This window comes from Mobula birostris, chromosome 17, assembly GCF_030028105.1.
Source record: "Mobula birostris isolate sMobBir1 chromosome 17, sMobBir1.hap1, whole genome shotgun sequence".
NCBI classification, from domain to species: Eukaryota; Metazoa; Chordata; class Chondrichthyes; order Myliobatiformes; family Myliobatidae; genus Mobula; species Mobula birostris.
Genome location: NC_092386.1, coordinates 66,106,074 through 66,132,191, shown reverse-complemented (window position 1 = coordinate 66,132,191; position 26,118 = coordinate 66,106,074). Strand labels below are relative to the sequence as shown.

The 26,118-nt window shown below is 37.3% G+C and overlaps 1 protein-coding gene across 3 annotated transcripts in view; it reads right to left on the bottom strand.

The window, feature by feature from the left end:
* The window catches only part of zcchc7 (zinc finger, CCHC domain containing 7), a 256,814-nt gene that overhangs the window by 104,091 nt on the left and 126,605 nt on the right, over positions 1 to 26,118 (bottom strand). The gene's annotated exons all lie outside the window — the stretch shown is intronic.

The following is a 26,118-nucleotide window of genomic DNA, read 5'->3' as shown; positions in this document are numbered from 1 at the left end:
GCTCGCGCGCTCTCAAGCGCTCTCGCTCGTTCTCAAAAAAATTGATTTCCGTGATATTGTATATAATTTGCGGGCATCAGGGAGCCATTATTTATATGCAGGAGACTCCCAGAAGTTCTGGGAGAGGTGGGATGTCTGCCATGTAATATTAAAAGATATCTTGTAAGTTTGAACTCTCACAGCATTGTAAACTCTAACTAATTGGATAAACTTAATCACATTAACTGAATTACTATTGTACCATACTCTCTAATAAAAATGTTAATTTCTAGTTATCCTGCAAATCAGCAGATTTCAAATGATATACAGAAGACAGAATTTCAGTAATCAGAAACAATTCACAAAGTTAAGTAAACACATACCTTGGGAACACAAACATCAATAAAAATTAATTAGAAAAACATTAAAAGGTGCAGTAGAAAATACTGAGCTGTATGAGTTAACTAAAGCAAAAGCAAATGATTTCTGCAATCAGAATTTCTATGATTTTCAGCTGATAAAGCTGCAAGGATGAATGGGGTGATAAACAGCACCCAATACCATACATCCATTTCAAATATCTGGAAGGTCCTAAATTGCTGAGACATCTGGCAAACATTAGAAGTTGGTGAAGTTAAATTATTAAGAGAGTAATTTATATCGTCTTTTTAACCCATTTGGCAATGTTATTGCAAATTTATCATCAATACAGCAAATGCAGCAATTACTAAAATTTCCCTCACATAATCATGTTTTAATAATATGCTAGGGTTTGCAAAAAATGGTGAGGTAGAAAAAGAATGGAAACATGCATTGACACTGGCATTGCAAATTTGTACACTTACTACAGCCTGGAACTATAAAATTGCATATTAAATAACTTTAATTTTCATTTAGATATAGCTCTCTAATGGGTGTACTCACCTCAACAGAAGAATGACCATTTGCAGCTATTTTATTCATGCCATGTAAGTAAATAGCAACCATCATATGTGTTCCAATAAACTTTTACACACCAAATCAGTCTTGAATTAAAAACTACATTAAAAAACAAATTTACTAATAAAAAGCTCTAACATATCCATCTAGCTATATCAGTATTTTCTTGCAAAACAGTATAACTTTCTTTTCCCAGCCTAAATTGCTACAAAAGAACAAAAGGATGAAAAAATGATTATGACTGAGTCCTGATATTAATCTAGTTTCCCTTAAAACAGGTAGATTAACAAAGTACCACAAATCTCTACGTATTGAATCTCAAGTATTTTCACCAAAAGAGAATTATTAAAAACATAATAGTAAATGTATACTTCCACCAATTCTCACCACTGAGTGACAAAAGAGGGAGGGGAAGCAGTATTTAAACAAAAGTAAATGATACGTGGATTGAGGTGGCTCAGGACGCAAAATATTCAGCCTAGCCTCGCAAGACATCATAGAAATTGAACAACGCTTTAGCATTTGCCTTCTTCTAAAGTTACACAGGGAGCATATCCGTGTAACAGCTAGATATAATTAATACAATATTTGCCTGTAAATTTTAAAAGTAATATATTTTAAATTTTAACTTAAATTCTATATGATTCAAGACAGTAAACCGATGCAGGTTTTAATACTATCAGATAACATTTACTAAGAAACAGCTCAGATTTCCAAAATGTGGCAAACCTATTTAAATGTTAGCAGCAAATTATTATTATCCAGATATATTTTGTGACCCATATTTTGCATTACCATATAAACTAATATCCTCACCAATGATTTCTTCCTCTCGTATTCATTTCATTTCGCAGTTTCTGTTTAGAAATGGCCTTTATTTGTTTTGGCCCCACCTTTTCTAGGTTCAGGCCCTGTTAGATGCTCCTAATGCTCTTAACTGGAATGACCTTGTTCCTTTTCTTGAACTCACTTTATTTTTGTTAAGGACATGATCGAACATTGGGCTGCATAGGGTTTATTTTATAATGGAGGATTTCAATATAAAATTTACATATTACATACCCTTTACATATAATGCATTTACTAGCACCTATACTTGTATTATTAGAATCAAACATAAATAAAAAGACGAAGAAAATTAGCATTCAACTATTTCTCTGGTCCGTTGGGTAAATATGCAGAGCAACAATGCCTAACTCCAGTTGCAGTGCTGCTTCTCAGGATTCTTGTAACACATGCACGAACTTGCAACTCTAACATTATATCATCCCTTTTGTTACGAAGGCATCATGCAGTCTGTTTATCAAATACTGTACTTGCTATCTTTATAGTTGATTATTTAAATAATTTTGCAGTGTTTTACCTAATATGATCATGAAGATCTTCAGTATGCAAGGATAATTTGTAAGACTGTGAATGGTATCAGTTCAAAAAAGTGCAGAAGACCAAAGCTAAAGTTGTACTTTCTAGTACTCAATGTGCAGAACCGTACATCATTGAATGTAATAAGGTGAACACGCTGAGATGAAAAAGAAAGAAAAATCTACATTAGAACAACTACAGACCATCTCTGGGTTATGAACAGCTGATTTATGGCAACTCTTACATACAAATCAGCTCCCACAATATTATTAAATTCAAAGTCCATCATATCTATCTACTTAGCTTCCAAGAGCACAGTACTAGTTTCCCCATTCTCTCCACTTATTGTAATTGTTCTTATTATTCTTATGTGAATTTAATGCCATTCATTACAATACTTTTGAGGCATGATTACCATTCTGAGCGATTTTTATGTATCTTCCTACAAAACTGACTTATGGACATCCGTAAAAACAGAACCTGTCCATTACTCAGGGGTGGCCTATACTGGCAAAAGTGTTTTTATCTCCAAATGTAAAAATATTTCATTTTAAATGGACATGCAGTGCAACTATATTTTGCTGATAAATTATTTCAAAGGTCCTGTACACTTTTGCCCACCATTCATATTTTTAGTAGGTTTCAATCAGTACCATTATTATGTTTAATGCACAGTTAATATATAGCTCCTGCAATTTTCTGCCTCTGTAGTGATGCATGCAGCAAAATGCTTTACTGTACTCAATATATGCGGCCTGTGTCCGAATGTTTAAGCACTGTACAATCCCTACTGTCAATCACAAAATCTCTGGAGTAAAGAACAAGATATTATGTTTTAATCTTTATATAATTTGGATTGTTATTGATCATTAAAGAAATTTATGAAGTTTAATTTACACTCTGACCTTTTGCAGTTGTTCATATTTACTAGAGATTGTAAAAGATCTTTCAAGGCCATTGTATTCACCTTAATTCTTCAAATGCTAAACCAATGTTAAGTGACATTGAATGCATCAAAAAACCAATACTGCAACACACATGCATTGTGTACACAGTATCATCTTACATTTTTCTTGATATACTTATTTGCATGGTAAATATTTAATGATTTGCAGCAGTAATGATTGTTGTACAAGTTACCTTGAAAGTGTCAAATATCTAAACATCAGCAGTATTAAAAATGGCATCAAAATCAGAAATAATGCAATTTTAGCTTCATTTCAATATTGTTCTATGACTGTTTAATTTACATTTATGTACATATTTTTTGAAATAAGCTGCCAAAAAAACCACTAAATATCATATTATTTGCTTCCAAACTACTTTCAGGACATTTTTACGAGTAGTATCTAGAAAATTACAGAAAATTGACTAGAAAATGACAGCGTTCTTATTATGAATTCTACAAAGCTCCTCTACAATTTTAAGTAATACATTAAGTGTTATGTCAGTAGAAAGTTATGATCTTAATTCTATTTTAATATAGTCAAAAAATATTGCACTAATAGATTAAACTCTGTGCTCCAAAGCCTCAAAATGATAATGTATCTTGATGTGCTTCAGAAACAGTCAATTCTCATGACTACCCAAGTTTGATTTTAAGGTATAAATCTAGTTGGTCACAGTTTGTTTTACAGTTACTGTGCATTATGCTTTGCTCTTTATTAAGCCAAATGGAACTGATATATATCATGGTTATCCACCTAATACTTCTTTTGATGTCAGCTTAAACAATTTAGGAAGACTATGGTGACGCTTGATCCAATTTTCTGAATGGCATTTGCTAAGAATTGGAAAATGATTTGATTTTCTGCACAGCAGGATAAACTTAAACCATTCTAAATCATATTCAAAAAAATATCCAACCAAAAGCTCCTAAATAGTAGTAGATTTGGTAATTTCTTCAAATTCAAGAATCTTTTAACCCTAGGATGATCGAATGTTATTGTATTTACAGTACTGCATTCAGATCACAATTTCACTATTTGAAACTATGGTTTGCAATCTATCATCCATAATGACAAAATAATTTAAATATATTGATCAAACTTTAGATAACATGCATCAGCATGCCACAACATCTGAGTTTATTTCTGTAACGGAACTGCTCACCAAACCACCCCCCGCTCACCTCCACCACTGAATACATATACATCAAGGATAACAAAATCATTATGACATTTTTCATTATGTGCTTCTTTAAAAGTTTTCAGGGTATAGCTCCCTTACTGGACTGCATTATCTGTGTTTTAATTGGCCTTCATGGCAAAGGTGTAAAAAAAGTCACCTGACCACTTTAAGAGTTCTGACCAATTAATAAAAATCAAGAGTTTAACTTACAAGGGACCAAATGTGGCCTCAAACACGAGCAAATCTGCAGATGCTGGAATTTCAAGCAACACACATCAAAGTTGCTGGTGAACGCAGCAGGCCAGGCAGCATCTCTAGGAAGAGGTACAGTCGACGTTTCAGGCCGAGACCCTTCGTCAGGACTAACTGAAGGAAGAGCTAGTAAGGGATTTGACCTTTTTTTTGGGGTGGTAGGTGAGCAGAAGGGGAACCCTATTCCTAGTGGGGTGGCGGGAGGATGGCGTGAGAGCAAATCTCTTACTAGCTCTTTTTTCAGTTAGTCCTGACGAAGGGTCTCGGCCTGAAACGTCGACTGTACCTCTTCCTACAGATGCTGCCTGGCCTGCTGCGTTCACCAGCAACTTTTAAATGTGGCCTCAATTAGCTTTAAAGCATTTAAGGGCAAGACTTATAATTGGGAATAATGTAGGGAATGAGGCAGCAAAGCACACAAACATCTGTAAAGAGAAATGAGAGGATGATTAGATCATTTATACTTTTGTGATATCACTGAGACATTAATAGTGGTGACATAGGTGATAACCTTTTGGTCTTCTCTAATATGGTATCATGTGATCCTCCTTCAACTCCCTACTCACTCCACAGAAACGTCAGCCTGGATTTTGTGCAGAGTTCTTTGAATTAGGAAAAAAAATGTGAATGCTGTAAATAAATGGAGTGGAAATGTTCAGCATGCATAAAATCAAGACTGAATGGTACATTTTCAGCATTTTCATTTTTTTTTACATAATAAATAATGATAATAGGGTAAAGAGCTCTAAAAATATAGTTTTTGAAAACTGTTAAATCTGATCTGTCCTGTTCCATGTTTCTGTGAAGCTTGCTTACACCCATCTTCTTAACCCTACAGAGATATTCTCAGAAAACTAAATGTGCCTACATGAGCATGGAGTGAAGCTCTTTCTCAGCCATACAAGCTTCTAAAATTAACATAACAGTACATGCTTATCAGAAACTAAGTACCAACTATTAGCGTTTTGAAAATCTTGTGTCCAGTATGACTGCAGCAGGTAAGGTTTCATGGTTCTAATACTCTTTACAGAACTAATCCTTAATGAAGCACATTGAATCAGACTTCAAAAACCACTGCATACATAACAATTAAAGAATCACTGCCTATTGTCATGGCATGACCAGATGTCAATATGTGATGAACAACAAAATCTTCCTCCCCCTCCAAATTGTTAATAGATACTCTTGTGAAATTTTACGCTTAATAATTACTCTTCTGTGATTAAAGAAAACAGTAGCTAAGAATAAGTAAAAAAAATCTATATATCAAAATATCTGCTTCATATCATAGTCAGTAAAAATGGTAAGCAAAACCAAAGTTCTGCCCATCACTTGTTGTCAATCATCTTAGTTCAAGATTTTAATAGCACATAGTACTGCTTGGAGTGAATATTTCAACTGAGTTTTAAAATCAAACAGCTTTGTGTGCTTATAACATATATGCCTAACAAAAGTTTCTATTAACCATTACTGTACACTTATACATGGAATAATAATGAATCATGCAGTTGATGAAAGAATATTACCCAGCTGGATTTAGTTTTATAACACATTTCTTTTTTTACTGGATTATTACCTTTTTTACAACTGTTAATTTTACAAAGAGATGAGTTTCCATGTTTCATATACTCTTCTTTCGTGATTTGTATCTTGTGCCATATGCCATCTTCCTGTTCTCAGATCATGCCCAAATTTTGTACTGAAATAACTATATAAGAAATTCCCTCACACCTAACCATAATCATAGCCTTCATTACTCAGGTTTTGGTTGAAACAAGCAATTGATCAAATGGTAAATACTATATTCAAAACTCACCGTTACCATGCTAAAGCACAATTTGCTGCATTGTTTAACCAGTAATGGTCATTACATTTCCTTACAGCCTCATACATTTTAATTCTGCTCATATTCAAGATGACAAAAGTACTTTGTCCCTCCAAAAGAACCATTCACGAAAAAGTGGTTTAAGAGTAGAATCCAGCTAGCCAATCCAGGGAAATGCTGGATTTTCCCTTTTTCTCTCCCTCAACTTCTTTCGTTTGCAATGACTTCAGTCTAACACAATAAAGAAGTTGCCACAGGTCTTGCTAATACAAGATTGCCAAAATCCATTCCTGGACTGTGGCCCATTCTTTACAATAAAATACTAGGTGATCATATTACATTTTCAGCGTTTGGATGTAGACTTCATACAATTTAACACAGATAATTAGAGAAGATAATGGATTTTTATTAATCTATGCTGAAATATCTTGCAGTATTGCTCAACTCTTAGTGGCCCCATTTCACAAAATGTTATAAAAGCAAGAGAAAATTCACAGTTTCATGGAAATAAAATCCAAATATCACTCAATTTTAAAATATCAGATCACTTCTCTCCTATTACCTACCTCATTGTAAACTACACACTACTTTGATGATCCATTTTTCTACAATTCTGTTAAGGAGAATGGGTTTGTCCACTCACAACCATACCTGACAATCACATAACAAGCTCCTTTACAGGAGGTTCCGTTAAAAAAAAGATGAAGACGATACCACCCTCTTGGTACAATGCAATAATCCCCTAGCACTTCTCAATGACACATGCACATAGGTAATTTCCTGAGTCAGGGTCACACAGCTTGGATTTGATTCAATTCACTGACTCTGTGTAAAAGACAATGTAGTGCACTGTGTAAACAGGGACAATGTTCACTTTGGATCCACATAAATTAGTCTGAAATGTAACACTTTGACCAGCATCTAGATTTGAGGATTTCTAAATGCTGTAAAAATCAAGTCTTTTCTTTAAATTATTTACAAAAGTAATATTATGTTTTCTCAGAAAAAGTTAGTTAAGCAAAGGAACTACAAGTGTAGTGAATTAATTTAGTTTTCTAATGTGCTCTAATTACATGACTAAGGCCTTTGTAAATTGTCTGTTGTGACATGTCTTAGAAATAAACTGACTTAGTTAATTTTTTTTAATTCATGGTTTTTAGTAATTAAGCCTTTAATTTTAACTAAATTAAATCTTATTTCCAAACAACTTTTTTCCTCTATCATTTGGTAATAGATTGAAAAGAACTATTAGTATATAGTTCCCACTTTCCCTGTCACTTTTTCAAAACATCACATATCCTTGGCATCAGAATTGTACAATCATGTCCAAAACGTATAGTGACTTTGAAACAGGGAAATCACCGGGTGGGCTTGCTCTTAAAAATTAATATTACATTTGAAAAACAGAGCATCTTCTTCAATGAACATCAACAGAACAATTTGTATGTGGAATGGTCAGTATGCCTACGTACATAGATACACGAATGCTTAAATTGCACAAGTCACTCTTAGTTTTAATGTGAAGTCTCACTTCAGGTAAAAGTAGCAGGAAAACTGATTGGCTACAATCTACATTTGTCATAAAAACGTAGAGGTAGAATATAGGTATATAGGTCTATAAATAGATAGCATATAGATAGATAGACAGACAGATAGATAGATACAGACAGACTGATAGAGAGACAGAGAGACTGATCAAAGGGAGACAGAGGGACAAGTAGAAAGATTAAACATCGCATTGTACAGAGGATCAAAACCAAGAGTACTCAAAGTAAAATGGAGTTACAAGACTTACATCTGGACAAATGTAATTGTTTCCATTTCTAAATATGTAACACATTCTGTCATTTTATGTACTCCCATTATATGTTCCCATGTGCCCTATTAATATAGCCCTAGGCCTAGACCATCTTAGTGGATCAACAACTCCTCCTTGGGATGAAGTTGCAATTACATCTTAACAGTTTAAACAGACAATTTCTGAATTACTGTTAAGAATGAACTTTGCTCAAGATATACACTGAGTTCTAAGATTAATCCACATAAGCTCAATGGAATGTAAATATGCAACTTCAGCTTACTAAATGGAATCACTTCAGTCAAGTACAAAGTACTAGACTAGATTTGTTTCAAAATCCCAAGAAAATGAAGAGAATTTCTAATCCGAAATAACCAACTCCTAATTATTGTAAATTGGATGTCTGTATTTTCCTTCCACAGATACATAATTGATCCAACCAGTGGGGCTGCATTTTACAGTGAAGAGTTATCATTTTTTTCCTGCAAGAACAATATAGCTTTTAGTCATCAGGAGTTTTCAGTATTTTAAATGTTTTGAAAAGATAAATAGTTTTTAGATTGGGTGAATATCAGAAAGAAAACACAGACCAGTATAATGATGCAATCATTTTTAATCTCACCCGGGTTACTAAAATATAGAATACTTACCTAATAATTAAAACAGGGAGTATTGTAGCTTTTGAAATGTAACTGTGTAAGTAATTAAAAAGAAAGAATGTAAAGAAAATCAGGGAACATGCAAGGAATGGGATTAGTGCTACATTTGGATGGGTGCAAGGGTCAAACAACCTCCTTCAGTACTGAAATTTTTATGAAGCTAGAAACAGATTTACAAAGTATTAGAGAAATGAAGCCTATTTCATGTATATGCTGGAATTATAACAGCAAGTAGAAGACAAATCCTGAATTAAAATCCACAGAAGGGTTTTAAAGAGGAATGATAGGAACCAACTCAAAGTAAAACACTGGCCATCTGAACCCTATAGAACCCCTGTTTAATACTCAATTCAAAATATTTATGTAAGATGCACTAAATTCATGACAGTTCCATCAATAGGGAGTGTATGCAATGAGTTGCTCAAAGTGTAGACTGATTTCTAATAGGATAATAACAGGCATGCTGCAAGTGTTTGCAACGACCCTAAATTAATGGAGAAAAAAAGACTGATTACCTGCTCTTAATCTCAATTCAATGTCTGTAGCTGGACATATGAATACATTTACAAAGAGAAAGGACAGAATCGGACTCAACTGTGACGTTATTTGTCTCTGCATCAGACAATCAATGAGAAGGCGATAGTCATTGTCTATGCCACTTAAGGTGCTCTAATGGAACAGAATTACACCAAGAAACTGACAACTTCAAGAGCGGAGCAAACTTGCAAGAAAATAATCACTTCACTAAAGTAAATTATAATTATAGAGCACTGTTTCACCTCCTTCATTAAGCAAGGGTTTCAAAGTGCACAATTACCCAGTTCCATTGCAAAATGCATGCATGTTTCAATAAAATCTTACAATGTCAAAACCTTCATTGTGTTTTTGCTGTATTCTGTTTGCATTTTATCATGAGGTTAAGCAAAGGGCAGATTTTGCGTGGCACAGTATGCTTTACTTTTATTCAAATCTTAATCAAGTGCTTGAGCATGTACATTCTTAAAAATGTGATTTAAATGATTCCAGAAGACCATTTATATATTATGTAGATAAAGTGTGCGTGCGCGTGCGCGCGCACACACACACACAAAGCAGTTTTGCTTTGTGTTTTACACAGAAAAAGTAAAAACAATGCAATCTACTTCACAAGCCAGGCTTTTGGGATGGTACACACTAGTGATCACACAATACTGATACACTACAGTTACCCCTGGCAACCCTCCTCAACTGTAACAATGCTGCTGTACAATAGCTTTCTCTGGATTTCTTTCTCTTCAGCTAGCTAAACGCTTGGGGACCATCTGCGTCGGCATGCTTCAAAGAACGGCCTGCCTGTGGGCCTGTCACTCCGAACACCACCTCTCTGACCCTGACTAAATGGAACTTTCAATGCATTTCTGTCCTCCCTGTTGACTTCTCCTATTAAGGCAACTTTTGACAAAGAAAGCGGAAGAGTGGGCTAACTGCACCCAAGAAAGGTGGTGTCTGATACATTTGAACACAAGGATTAGGAAACTAATACATAACAAAAGATGTGAAGCAAAATGCAGTGGCATAGAACAATATTGTTTTACCCAGTTCCTTCAAGAATACAATGCATACCTGTTTCAATCAGTCAACTAGGCAGTAATTCTTAAAACTAAGAAACAAGTTCCAAAAAACAATAAACTCAGATCTATTTTTAATGAGGCATTTGGATTCTATTTTTGAAGAGAGGAGGAGGAATGGATGAGGGATGAGATGATGTGAAATGAAGTGAAGTGCTAACAGCAGCTCAACAATCCAATTTACGTTTCAAGGTATTAACTTCATATCTGATCAATTTGATTTTTCCCTAGGATACTCCAAAAGTAAATGTCAGACTGGCTCTGTTGTACCATTTACATATGTGTGTCAGAGGTTGTGGGTCCTTGCCTCAAGGAGAGACTTGGGGGTGCTGCATTTTAGATATGAAGTTAAATTGAGGTCCCACCTAACTTTTGAGATGGTTCAAACAAATCTGTGGAACTTCTTACACATAATTATTTCTTGGCAAGCACTCATGTTCAATTTAATAAATGAATACACTTATCTAATTTGCTGTGTGAACATTGGCTGGATATTTACAAACGTTTGTACCTTACCACAAAATATGTGCCTGAAATCATCTGGGTGTGAAGTTCTCATATTTGTGAAAGAGCACCAGGGAGTTTCTGCAGATCTAAATAAAAGTTACCTGGCTGAAATAAAGTTATCCTCAAAACACAAAATCAATAGTTACATTATAATTGTTTATCATAATTCTAAACGCTCCTTTACTTCTTCATCCATATCTTGAAGAAGGATCATCAATAATGATCACATTATTTTGTTATTTATTCCAGTCACAATGAATGGATCATTATCTTTGAATTTGTTGTATACTGGATAGTTCCTTTTTTTTTACACACAGCATCATTTTGTGTGGATGTACACATGTCAGAAATAATTAGAATTTATTCCTTTCAAATTAAGGCAAAATAAGATTAACAAACATTTCAGCTCATGGACTCTATCGGATGAATTACTGTTACAGTATACCATGTGCAATTAGCACTACACATGGATTCTTTAAAGAAAAGAATTATAAACTTCAATAATGCATTATCTAGTGTCTACTCCAGCAGGTGCTGTCTAAAGATAAGCTATAATTTGAAGGGAACCTTGGCTAATTTGCTTCCTGTCGCATTCATCCAGAAAAAGGAAGGCCAGTGGAGGCTTTCACCATTACGTTAATCAAGATGAATATTAGTGAAATTGTTAAGATTAATTTTGTGTCGTATATAATAATAATTTCTGTTGAAATCAATTTTTTCCTAAAAATTATTCCCAACCATCTTTAAGTAATAAAGTGTTTGCTTGGAAATTATAGATTTTAGTAATTAAAACATTTTGCATATAGGAAAACGTCATATCATCTAAGAATATAAAAATAGAGATAATTTTTATGGCCTAAATACAAATACCTGAAGTAATCACAGTGCACTTAACACAACCTACCAAAAGAATTCGTAAGTGTGTGTGTGTGTGTGTGTGTGTGTGTGTGTTTGATTGTTTGTTTATACAGAGGGAGCAACAAGGTAACTGGATAAATCCAAACCCAACTTCGAGCCTTTCCATTTGCAATAGAGTATTAAATCAAAAGTATTAGTATCAAAGTATCAGGTCAAAACTGCCGCTGGTGGAAAAACTGAAATTAGTTGCAAAAGTAAAACCAGAACAGTTTGATATGAGCAGTGGGTATGAGAAATTAGTAAGTCGAAAGAACAGAGAATCATGTTCAATTTTTAGCTTAGATACCCACCGAGGCAAAAAAAAGTTTCAATGCAGTCTTTTCAATAAAGGCATGGTACAATGAATTTTATTACTGAAGCTAGTTAATGCAGAAGGAACTGAAATCCCAATTCCAACTTAAAGTATTTAATAAGAAATTAAGAAAACATATTTTAAAATAATTTTGCTGCAAATTATATCAAAAATAACATCTTCAATAATAAGATTTTAAAAACGAAACACCTCACCACCACAATAAGGGAACTTGATGTTCCTTTCAAAAATGAAAGGTGAAAAATTATACACAGTATTTAAAAGTTTTGTACCTAACTTTTGTAATTCTTTTCTATATTAGTATCTTACGTCCAATGAGCTTAAATTTATTGTTTATCCCCCAAATTCAGGATCCTCATTTCTCCAGTTCCCTGTGTAAAATCTTTGTTCATTTTTTCAGCAGCTCAGAGCTTTGAAACTGCCCTGTTCCAACACTAATCTGTGCAATTCTGATAATTATACAACATACTCTTTAATCAGTCCTCTGTTTTCAATGGGATCCAGCCAACAATCCATCCACCCACCTCTGTACCAGACCATCAGCACCCTTGAGGCTGCACACCCAGAGGCTACCTTTATCGTCGCCGGAGACTTTAATAGAGTGTCACCGACTAAAGTCTCGCCAAAGTTTTGTCAACACGTACAGGTGAGCAAATGGGGAGATAGCATACTTGACCACTGCTACTCGCCCTTCCACAATGCTTACAAGCACTCCTCCACCTGCTGTTTGAAAAGTCAGATCACTCCTCCATCTTGCTGCTGCCAATGTACAGGCAGAAGCTGAAACAAGAGGCGGCCATTGTTAAAACTGTCCACTGTTGGTCTGACTAATTAGTCTCCATGCTACAGGACTGCTTTGATGACATCGACCGGAATGTCTTTTGTGATGAGGATGTCTCCGAGTTCACAGATGGGGTCACAAGCTACATTGGAAAGTGCATCAAGGATGTTGTCCCCAGAAATCGGTCAGGGTCTATCCAAACCAGAAACCATGCATCAACAGTTCCTTGTGAGCAGCACTTATCATGTGAGAGAAAGCTTACATTGCTGGTAACCAACCGAAACTCAAAAAATACAGCTACGATCTACACAAAATCATCAAAGCAGCGAAATAACAACACAGGGACAAGATCCAGACACAACTCTCCACCAACAACACACACAGCTAATGGCAAGATCTGCACACCATCGCAGACTTCAAAACTAAGTGCAATGGTGCTGCCAACATCGCTGCCTCTCTCCCTGATAAGCTAAGTCTTTTTTACGCTTGGTTCAATGTTGCCAACACGGAGCCCCCAAGAAGAGTCACAGAAACGACCTGCAGCTTGGTCAACTTTAAGGCTGAATTACGCAGGTGTTTCCAACGAGTGGAGAGCTGCAAGGCTGCGGGACCGGGTTGAGTGCTCAGCATGTGCGCGGCACAACTAGCAGGTGTGTTTGCAGACAATTTTAATCTCTCCCTCTCCCAGTGTAGAGTGCCCTCCTGCTTCAAAACATCCACCATTGTTCCAGTACCTAAGAAGAACGAGGTAACATGTCTGAATGACTGGTGTCCTGTCGCACTCACCTCAATAATAAGCAAATCCTTCAAGGGGCTGATCAGGACTACATCTACAGCACACTATCACCCATACTGGACCCCCTACAATTCACCTACCAACACAACTGATTGACAGATGGCGCAATAGCCACAGCTCAACACACTGTCCTTACACATCTGCAGAAGAAGGATGCTTATGTGAGAATGTTGTTCTTGGACTACAGTTCAGTATTCAACACCATAATTCCCTCCAGGCTCGACAAGAAGCTCAGAGACCTCGGGCTTCACCCTGCCTTGTGCAGCTGGATCCTGGACTTCCTGTCAGATTGCCCGCAGGTGGTAAGAGTGGGCTCCCTCACCTTTGCCCCTCTGACCCTCAACACAGGTGCCCCTCAGGGCTGTGTACTAAGCCCCCTCCTTCACTTTCTGTATATCCATGACTGTGTTACCATCCACAGCTCCAATCTGTTAATTAAATTTGCTGATGACACTACACTGTCTAATCTCAAATAATAATGAGGCAGCCTCCAGAGAACTCGTCATCATCCTGATACAGTGCTGTCAAGAAACCAACCACTCCCTCAATGTCACAAAAACAAAGGAACTGGTTGTGGATTACTGGAGGAATGGAAACAGGCTAACCCCTATTGACATGAATGGATCTAGGGTTGAGAGGGTGAACAGCTTTAAGTTCCTCGGCATACACATCACCAGATCTCACATGGTCGGTACATACCAGCTGTGTAATGAAAAAAAGCACAGCAGCACTTCTTTCTCAGATGGTTGAAGAGGTTTGGCATGAGTCCCCAAATCCTATGGACTTTCTACAGGGGCACAATTGAGAGCATCCTGACTGGCTGGATCACTGCCTGGTATGGGAACTGTACCTCCCTCAATCGCAGGACTCTGCAGAATGGTGCAGACAGCCCAGCGCATCTGTAGATGTGAACTTCCCATGATTTAGGACACTTACAAAGACAGGTGCGTAAAAAGGGCCTGAAGGATCATTGAGGACCCGAGTCACCCCAACCACAAACTGTTCCAGCTACTAACATCCGGGAAATGGTACCGCAGCATAAAAGCCAGGACCAACAGGCTCCAGGACAGCTTCTTCCACCAGGCCATCAGACTGATTAATTCACTCTGATACAATTGTATTTCTATGCTATATTGACTGTCCTGTTGTACATACTTTTTTATTACAAATTACTATAAATAGCACATGAACATTGAGACATAGACGTAACATAAAGAATTTTACTCCTCACGTATGTGAAGGATGTAAGAAATAAAGTCAGTTCAATTCAATCTTCCAAGGTCCAACGTCTTAGGATAGCTTTGTCTAATGCAAATCCTATCATCATCAGCATATTTTCAAGCAATGATTTCCCTGGCCACCTCCATACAATGATTTGCGATGTACCTAAAGGTATCCCAAATGCTGTTTTCAAAGGATTCAAAGTATGTATGCAGTATACAACCCTGAGATTCATCTTCCCACAGACCACAACAAAACAAAGAAAGCCATGAAACCCGTTCAAAGAAAAACATCACCCCCACACATGCAAACAGCAACAAAAAAAGAATGAGTGAAAACAATATAAAACACAAAAATAAATCCATATTCAGATCAGCTCAGTGTTCATTATCTGCAGGCTGCCCCGATTCAAAGCTGCTCAGAATAGCAAAAGAAAAAGAAACCAGAAAACACATCATAATGTGAACTACAGTGTAATCCACAAATTGTGTTGATTATACCTTGCTCCAGCACCATCCTCTGACAGTATCGAGGAACAGAGAGATCATTCAAGCGCAGGGAGCAGCGAGCAAGAGGCTGGTGGATGTCGCTGAACACCCATTTGCCTTCCGCTCTTGTCCTAATGTTTTTAATCTTCCTCGATGCTTTAATCAGCGAGAAATTGAGTCAATCATAGGCTTGCCACCTGTCTACAGGTTTCTTGGGCTCGAGGAGGCCGCTCGCCTCCCATAAACCTCCTGGGAGACAGCCCAAAAACACACCATCAGACTGTCGATCACAGTCTCCAACTGAACCAGAAAGAAAAAGATGATGTAAGAGAACTGAAAGAAGCAGTTTTGTGGTCCATCTTGAGGATGTTGCCCTTGGTAGCATTGCTCACTGGTGCCAAAGTTATCTACGTTTACATGCATCTCCTGATTCATATTTTGATAACATGAGACTCTATTCTCTTACATATGTTCTTAACAGCCAACTCTATATCTCCACTAGTTTTTTCCAATTCCATAACCATCTCTCTCCACTCTCCATTTCAAATTGGGCAAGAAAACTTTAAGCAATCATAAGTCTGGAACAGCATCCCAATTCATGTTAGTATACTCGACCTAAGTTAATGTCTATAATGTAAAAATAAACTAAAGAAATTTACAAAACAAATTATCCCCTATTTAGCAACAAGATTTTTTTCCAATACAAGGTCCATCCTTGTGTTTCTAGATGTTACATACACTAAGCCATTATGAATAAACCCTGTATGTCTATCAAATTAACATTTTCACTTTGCTCCAGTATTACTGGCATCTCTTCATGAGATAACTAGACAAAACAGGATCAAGAATTCTATTTCCTATGGTAAAACGAAGTAACACTTTCTGGAAATTGTAGATTTTACTCTGTTTTTGTTGTTGAATAACCTTGGTGTATTCTGAATGAAGGACTTTAACATCCATCACCAAGATGGATGTTACAGTATACTGAGCTGGCCAGGTCCAAAAGAATAAAGCTTCATGCTGGATCTATAGTAGGTGATGATAGAACTAATAAAATAGATAAAGTGAACAAAAAACAAAAAAATACTGGGAACACTCAGTGGTCAGGCAGCACACATGAAAAGAAAATGAGGTTAAAAAAGAGTTCTGAAGGAGATCTTCAACCCCAAATGTTAATCCTCTTTCTCCTTCTGTAGATGCTGCTGCTCGTCTGAATGCTCCTCACATTCTGTTTTCATTTTTGACTTCCAGCAGCTATTTTTATTTTATATTTTTGTTCAAAGAGATGAACCTACTTCATGTCATTCTCAGCAGTATATCATATTTTGTGTGACCTCATTGGTGGAAATGACCATATGCATCGTCTTTTTGGTGGTAAAATCCCATATTTACATTGCCATGCTCCACAAAGTTAATTGGTTAAATCAGACAGATTCAGAATTACCTGTAGCAAAGCTATTCTAGTATTGCTTCAACAACACCACCCTCCAGACAGAGTGGGAAATTGCCAAAAACTTCATGACCTTAAAAAGTAGGACAAATCTGATTATCGAAGTATAATTGACAGTTCTATTTATCAACATATTCAAGTGAATAACTTGTTCACTGTAAAGTTGTTTGGGTTCCACCATGGTCAAAACACGGATGAAAGAGCTAACCTGAAAACACGATGAGTGAGGAGAACATAAAGATCCTTCAATAATGGATTTGACTGACTGTGGCATAAAGAAACAATGATAAAATTGAGATCCATGGACCACATTCAATGGATCTGTAAATCTTCAATTAAAAAGGAAATTTGTGCCTACATTTATTAAGACTTCAACAACAACCAATTAAAGTCTAAAGGGTGACGTGTGACAAATTTAGAATGCATTATTTCCAAAGACTAACCTGCATGTCTTTAGTTGGTAACAACCAGAGCACCTGGAGGAAATCCACATAGTCATGGTAAGAATTTTTTATACTGGAGAAGGTTACCGCCTAGCACTTTTGTAGTTTTGATGCACATGTGGCAAATAAAGTTAACCTTTATCTCTTTCAAAACCACTCAATGTCTTCAAGTCTTTTACTTAGCAAAGGGAGTTTGCATGTGTCCAAGTTTAGCTTGTCTTTATCGGATACATAGAACAACCTTTGTTTCAATCATATTCAGGCCTCCTACCTCGACTATTTTTCCGTTAGTTGATGACTGTACCAGTGCTGCTCCTTGAACTCATACAGAACTAGCAAATTTCATCATCAATGCTGGTAAATACTGCAGCTGGTATTTTCATGAGTTTCAAATTGGACTCTCACCTTCCTGACACTTCCAATCCAATGTAAGACCATCAACGTCCATAGGCATCTCCAATGAACCTCTTCCCACCCTCTTTCTTATAACAACTCTCTTTCATTCTACAGTTTTTCTATTTGTTTGTCGTATCTGCTCAAATGACAAGACTTGCCAAACCAGTGCCTTGAAGATGACTTCACTTTATCATAACTATAGCTTTCCAGCTATCAGAGTTGATGTGGCTCTCTATCACATCTATTTCTGCACTTTGGTTTTCACCTTCCAGCCAGAAGGATGGAGTTCCCTTTGTATCCCCAGCTTCCACTCCACCGGCCCCTACATTTAATGGATCTTCACCAATTTCTATTACCTTCAGGATTCCACCATTGGACACATACTACTCCACCCCAACCCCTTTTATCAGCATTCTGAAAAGACAGTTCTTTCTGTGACTCCCTAATCTTTTATTTTATCCGGCCCAGTGATCAGTTTCGGGGGGGGGGGGGAAGGGGGAAGAATATTGGATCATAACTCTGTAAGTTTTAATATAGAGTTGGATAAGGATAAGCTAGGAGCTCAGACGAAAGGGCTAAGTTGTTTATGGGTGTTTTTAAAGGGTGCTGGTCAAAATACAGGACCGATATGCTCCTGTCAGGCAAAAAAACAAGGGAATCTTTGATGATGAGACACATCATAAATTTAGTCAAAAATGAAAGAGGAAGCATATATAATGTTTAGGAAGCTGAAATTGGGCAGACCATTGAGAAATATAAAGGAAGCAGGATAGAATTTAACAGGAAATCAGGAGGGATAAATTGGCCTTGAAAGTAGGATTAAGGATCTTGGAAAGTAGGATTAAGGAGAATCACAAGACATTTTACACATACATTACAAACACAAAGGTAGTTAGGAAGAGGGTATGAATACTCAAGGACAAAGAGGAATTTATACCCGAAGTCAGGGGAACTGGATGAGATACTAAATGAGTACATTGCATGTGTTTTTGCTGAGAAGATCATGGAGGACAGTGAAATCAGGGAGGGAGATGCTGATATTCTGAGGGTAAAAGAGAGGCAATTGCTAGGGCCCTTACAGACATTTCTGTACCCTCTTTAGCTACAGGAGAGGTCCCAGAGGACTGGAGAATAGTCAATGTTGTTTCTTTGTTTCAAAAGTCACCGAGAAATTATAGACCCATGAAGTTATTATCAGTGGTAGTGAACTTATTGGAGAAAATTCTTGGGGACAGAATTTACTCTTTAAAACTTAGCTTACTATTCTACATTGTTGAAGCTGCCACTTGGTATTTTTCCAATAAAAACTGCAATTGCCATAGTAACTTGACCAGGTTTATCTATAAAATTGGTAACAATAAAAACTAAAATGTAATTATTTGTACATTGAAAACATTAATTAAAATGTTTATTTTAATTGAAGAAACATAGAGTTAGGCAATGCAATGAGTGTAGAAAAGAAATGGTTACAATGAAAATCTTTGTTGACAGCAGATATTTTGAGATCCAGCACTACAATGGTGGTATCTACAAATTTAGAAATTGACTTAGAGCAGAATTTGGCCACCCAGCCATCAGTGCATAGGAAATACAGTAAGGGGCAGAGGATGCAGCCTTGCGAGGCACTGGTATTGTAACTATGGGGGAGATGTTGTTGCTTATCATTACTGACTGTGATCTGTACATCAGGAAGGATTATGATGCACAGTAGGTTGTAGATCTAGGGTCAGGAGTTTGGAGATGAGATTGCTTGAAATTATGGTGTTGAAGGCAGAGCTATTGTCAATAAATAGGAGTCCAAATTATCTTAGAAATGACACTAGGCAGCTGGTGGAGGAACACTTTGGGTAAATTAAAGTTTGGATTGGCAAAAGGCTAATTTCAATAGCATGCTACAGGATATGGTGAAAGTAGAATACGTTCAGATAAAATGACAGCTGACAAATGGAAGCCAATACGCTTTGGTAAAGGTGAAGTTTAAATATCTCAAGATTTGGATGATGAAGGATATTAAAGGTTTGATCTTGAAAAGTGGAAACACATAGAAGTTATAGATTGAGATATAGTACTGGGATTGAGGGACTCTCAAGAAATAGAGTGTAGAAGAGAACTTGAGAAAGAAATTAGTAGGACAAAAAGGGCCATGAAGTATACTTGGCAATAAGTCCAAGACACTTCATAAGTATACGAGAAACAACGAGGGTAACCAGGAAAAGACTGAGTACCCTTAGGAACCAAAGGATTAACCTAAATGCAGAACCAGGAGATGCAGACAAGGTCCTAAATGAATACTTCTCAACTCTACTCCAAAGGAGAACATAGAAGATGGTGACAAACAATGTGCTGGAGGAACTCAGCAAGTCGTGCAGCATCTGTGAGATTCCAGAAATTGTTTCCCTAATACATTATTTGTTGCTCCAAATTCCAGCAACTGCAGTCGGTTGTGCCTCAATGAAAGATGGTGCGCTTAGGGAGAATTATGAATATAACCCAGACATTGGATGTTATGGAACATTCAAGGATTAATAAATCCCCAAGACTAGATGAGATCAATCCCACTGCTATAGGATGCAAAAACGGATATAGTTGGGGTGTTGACAAGAATTTTGCATCTTTGTTAACCTCGGCTGAGATGAGATGTCACAATAGGTCGCAGTATAGTTAATATTTAGGAAGGACAGCAGGGATAGGCCTGGTAAGGCCAGTGAGTTGTACATTAATTTTCTAAGACAAAATTCAAAGGGATGGTATTTAAATACATATAGAAAAGTGAAAGCTGATCAGGATAGCAAACATGTTTTTGGTCAAGAAAAATCCTACCTCATTAATTTGAGTTTTTGAGGTGGTATCCAAGAAGATGCATAAAGTCAGAGCAATGGGCACTGTCTATCTGGATTTTAATAAAGTATTTGATAAGGTGCCATTAGTATGCTGGCCCAGAGGGTTATGATGGACAGGATCCAAGGCAAGCTAGCTAACCAGATCCAAAATCTGTTTGCGGATAGACGCAGAGGATAACAGCTGAAGGAGGCTTTTCTGATTAAAAAGCTATAATCAGTGGTAAACCTCAGGGATTGGTTCTGGGACCATTGTTGTTTATGATACACATTAACAACTTGAATGGGAATGTAGGAGGTATGGTCAGTAAGTCTGCAGATGATATGACAGTTGGTGGTGTTGCAGAGAGTGAGGAAGATTGTCTATACAATTAATGTCAAATGAAGAATTTGACAGAATGTTGCCAGATAGAACTTGGAATCCTGACAAATAAAAGGCAAGTCAAAGGGAAGCCAAATAACTATTCTTGGGTAAGTCATATACCTAAAATTGTAGGGCATGAAAGAATGCTGATAAACAGAAAAACCTTGTGGGTTCAGTCCATGGTTCCTCAGAAGTGGCAACACAAGCTGATAATCTGGTAAGGAAGACATATGACATATTTGCCTTCATTAATCAGGTATAGAATTTAAAAGATGGGATGGTACAAGATCATAAGTTATAGAAGCAGAATTAGGCCATTTGGCCCATTGAGTCTGCTCCACTATTTCATTATGGCTGATCCATTTTTCCTCTCAGCCTCAATCTCCTGCCTTCCCCCGTATCCCTTCATGCCCTGACCAATCAAGAATCTATCAACTTCTTCCCTAAATATACATAAAGACTTGGCCTCCACAGGTGTCTGTAGCAACAAATTCCACACATTCACAACCCACTGGCTAAAGATATTCCTCATTTCCATTCCAAAAGGACGCCCCTCTATTGTGAGGCTGTATACTTTTGTCTTTGACATGCCCACCATAAGAAACATCCTCTCCACATCCACTCGATCAAGGCCTTTCACCACTCAATGGATTTCAATTAGGGCACCCCTCATTCTTCTGAATTCCAGTGAATACAGACCCAGAGCCATCAAATGGTCTTCATATGACACACAGTTTAATCCTCCTTTGAACCTTCTCTAGCTTCAGCACATCCTTTCTAAGATAAGAGCCAAAAACTGCTCACGGTACTCCAAGTGAGGCCTCACCAGTGCCTTATAAGGCCTCAACATTACATTCTTGCTTTTATATTCCAGTCCTCTCTAATATCGCATTTGCCTTCCTCACCACAGACTCAACCTGCAAATTAACCTTTAAGGAATCATGCACAAAGATTCCCAAATCCCTTTGCAGCTCAGATTTTTGTATTTTCTCTCCATTTAGAAAATAGTCAACCCTTTAATCTCTTCTCCCAAAGTACATGACCATATACTTCCTGACACTGAATTCCATGTGCCACTTCTTTGCCCATTCTCCTAATCTAAGTCCTTCTGTAGCCTCTCTACTTCCTCAAAACTATCTACCCCTCCACATATCTTTATATCATCTGCGAACTTTGCAACAAAGCCATCAATTCCTTCATCGAAATCATGGCATAGAACATAAAAAGAATTGGTCCCAACACAGATCACTGTGGAACACCATTAGTCACCGGCAACTAGCCAGAAAAGGCTCCCTTTATTCCCACTCTTTACCTGCTGCCAATCAGCCTCTGCTTTGTCCATGCTAGATTCTTTCCTGTAATACCATGGGCTGACAGCTAGTTAAGCAGCCTCCTGTGTGGCATCTTGTCAAAGGCCTTCTGAAAATCCAAGTGCACAACATCAACTGAATCTCCATTGTCTATCATGCTTGTTATTTCTTCAAAAAATTCCAACAGATTTTTCATCAAGACTTTCCCTTGAGGAAACCATGCTGACTACAGCCTATTTTATCATATGCCTCCAAGTATCCCGAGACCTCATCCTTAATAATCGACTCTCACATCTTCCTAACCACTGAGGTCAGACTAACTGGCCTAAATTTCTTTCTTCTGCCTATTTCTCTTCTTGAAGAGTGGAGTGGTATCTGAAATTTTCCAGTCTTCCGGAATTCCAGAATCTAGTGATTCTTGAACAATCATTACTAATGCCTCCACAATCTCTTCAGTCACCTCTTTCAGTACCCTTGGGTATACACCATCTGGTCCAGGTGACTATCTATCTTCAAACCTTTCAGTTTCCCAAGAACCTTCTCCCTAGTTATGGTAACTTCATACACTTCATGCCCCCTGACACATGGAATCCACCATACTGCTAGTGTCTTCCAGTGAAGACGGATGCAAAATACTTATTCAGTTCATCTACCATTTCCTTGTCCCCCATTATTACCTCTCCAGCATCATTTTCCAGTGGTCCAATATCCACTCTTGACTCTCTTTCACACTTTATGTATTTCAAGAAACTTTTGATATCCTCTTTAATATCATTGACCAACTTACTCTCATATTCCATCTTTATTACCTTTTTCAGTTGCCTTCTGTTGGTTTTTAAAAGCTTCCCAATCCTCTAACTACACACATCAAAGTTGCTGGTGAACGCAGCAGGCCAAGCAGCATCTGTAGGAAGAGGTATGGTCAACGTTTCAGGCCGAGACCCTTCGTCAGGACTTACGAAGGGTCTCGGCCTGAAACGTCGACTGCACCTCTTCCTACAGATGCTGCTTGGCCTGCTGCGTTCACCAGCAACTTTGATGTGTGTTGCTTGAATTTCCAGCATCTGCAGAATTCCTGTTGTTTGCGTTTCAATCCTCTAACTTCCCACTTTTTTTCTCTCTATTATATGCCCTCTCTTTGGCTTTTATGTTGGCTTTGACTTCCCTTGCTGGCCACGGTTGTATCATCCTGCCTTTATAATACACCTCTTTGGGTTGTATGTATCCTATACCTTCCAGATTGCTTCCAAAAATTCCAGCCATTGCTGCTCTGCTGTCATCCCTGCCAGTGTTCTTTTCCAATTAATTCTGGACAACTCCTTTCTCATGCCTCTGTTATTTCCTTTATTCCATTGTAATACTAATACATCTGATTTTAGCTTCTCCTTCTCAAATTTCAGGGTGAATTTGATCATATTATGATCACATTACCCCTAAGAGTTCTTTTACCTTAAGCTCTCTAATCAATTCCAGTTCATTGTTCAACACCCAAAACAGAATAGCTGATCCCCTAGTGGGCTCAACCACGAACTGCTCTAAAATGCCATCTCGTAGGTATTCTAGAAATTCTTCCTTTTAGAATACTGAACCAACCTGATTTTCCCAATCTACTTGCATATTGAAATCCCCCATGACCATTCTAATATTGCCCTTTTGGTATGCATTTTCTATCTCCCATTGTAACTTGTAGCCCACATCCTTCTTACTGTATGGATGCCTGTGTACAACTCCCATCAGGGTCTTTTTACCCTTACAGTTCCTTAGCTCTATCCACGATGATTCAACAGCTTCTGACCATATGTCACCCCTTTCTAATGATTTAATTACATTTTTTAATCAACAAAGCCACACCATCCCCTCTGTCTTCCTGCCTATCCTTTTAATACAATATGTATCCTTGGACATTAAGCTCCCAGCTATAATCTAATTTCAGCCATGATTCAGTGATGCCTACAACATCATATCTGCCGATCTGCAACTGTGCTGCAAGTTCATCTACCTTATTCCATATACTGCACACATTCACACATAAAACCTTCAATCCAGTATTCAACCTTTTTGATTTTGTCCATCTTTTACTTTGCAACTCATTCTGTTGACTGCAATTTTGCCTCTCCTTGCTAGAACTCTCACTACACATTGCCTCTACTTGTAACCAAACTCAGCATCACCACTCCATTTGCCATCCCCCTGCCAAATCAGTTTAAACCCTCCAGAACAAGTCTAGCCAACCTGCCCGCAAGGATATTGGACCCCCTCTGGTTCAGGTCTAACCTGCCCTTTTTGTTTAGGTCATACCTTCCCCAGAAGAGATCCCAATGATCCATAAATCTAAACCTCTACCCCCGCACAAGTCGATCAGCCACACATTCACCTGTCAAATCATCCTATTCTTACCCTCACTGGTACGTGGCACAAGCAGCAGACAGTATGTTGCAATTTTACAAAACACCACACATTAGGAAGGCTGTGGTTGTGAGACTGCACAGTTGAGATCCACCATGATATTGCCTCAATTAACGCACTTTTATTGTGGAGAGAGATTGAATAAGGTGGCTTTGTTTTCCCTGGAGCAAAGGAGTTAAGCTGATAGAGGTATAAACATTTGTAATGGGCATTGATAGAGTAGATGCTCAGAAACTTTTTCCCCATAGTTGTGGTATCAAAAACAAGAGGACATAGGTTTAAGGTGAGAGGAAGAAATTTTAAAGGATAATTGAGTGGGAAGTTCTCTTTTACACATTGTAGTTAATATCTGGAACTCACTGCCAGAGCGGTTGTACAGTCAGATTCTGATCACTATGTTTGAGAGACATGTTGACTGCCACTTTAATAGACAAGGCATACAGACCCACTGCATGGAAATGGAAACTGTGTAAAAGGCAAACAGTTCAGCATGAATAGTATGGCTACAAAGGGTCCATTTCTGTGTTGAACATCTCCATGACAATGTCTCTAAATCAGGGGTTCCCAACCTGTTAATGGCTGGGAACCCCTGTTCTAAATATTCAAATAAAGTGCAAGAACTACAAACAAAAATACACCTAATATGTTTTAATATGTTAAGAAACAGGAAAAAAACTATAATTTGGTATATTTCCAGTCCCTATGCACTTCAATCTAAGACATTAAAATAAAGGAATTGCAGATAAAAAGCTTACCAATATTAATGGAGAACAGACCAGTTCCTAAAAGACAGCTGACCATTACTCTTAGGGCTTAATGTTCCAAACTTCGTTACATACAGCGGAGTCCAGTTAATTGGGACCAATACATTTTGACCCAATTAAGCAGTTACCCCAATTAGCCGCAGGTTTAATGGAAATAATTAAAAAGGTATTAAAAAAAAGACATACTATTGCTTAACTGAGTAGCAAACTACATATTTAAATGAAATACAGAACAAATAAGAACACTGTAAGTACTACCACAGTATTATAAAAGCGTGTATTAGTTCATAATAGTTCATCCAGTGTATGTTGCCATATTCTTATGATAGATTGTAAACAAACAAAATTAGCGCAGGCACCTAGTGTAGATAATGGACTACCTTCATGCAGTACTATCGACAGTTGCATCTTCCAAATCTTTATTTTTATTGTAACATTTAAGATGATTGTCAATTCCTAACTTGTTGAAGTAGTGAAATCTTTTCATTTTCCCTTCTGGCTATTTCTGGAAACTCCAAGCCTGAATACTCGAAACCACAGTCAGCAAAACAGTTTTGAATTGTCTTACTGCTT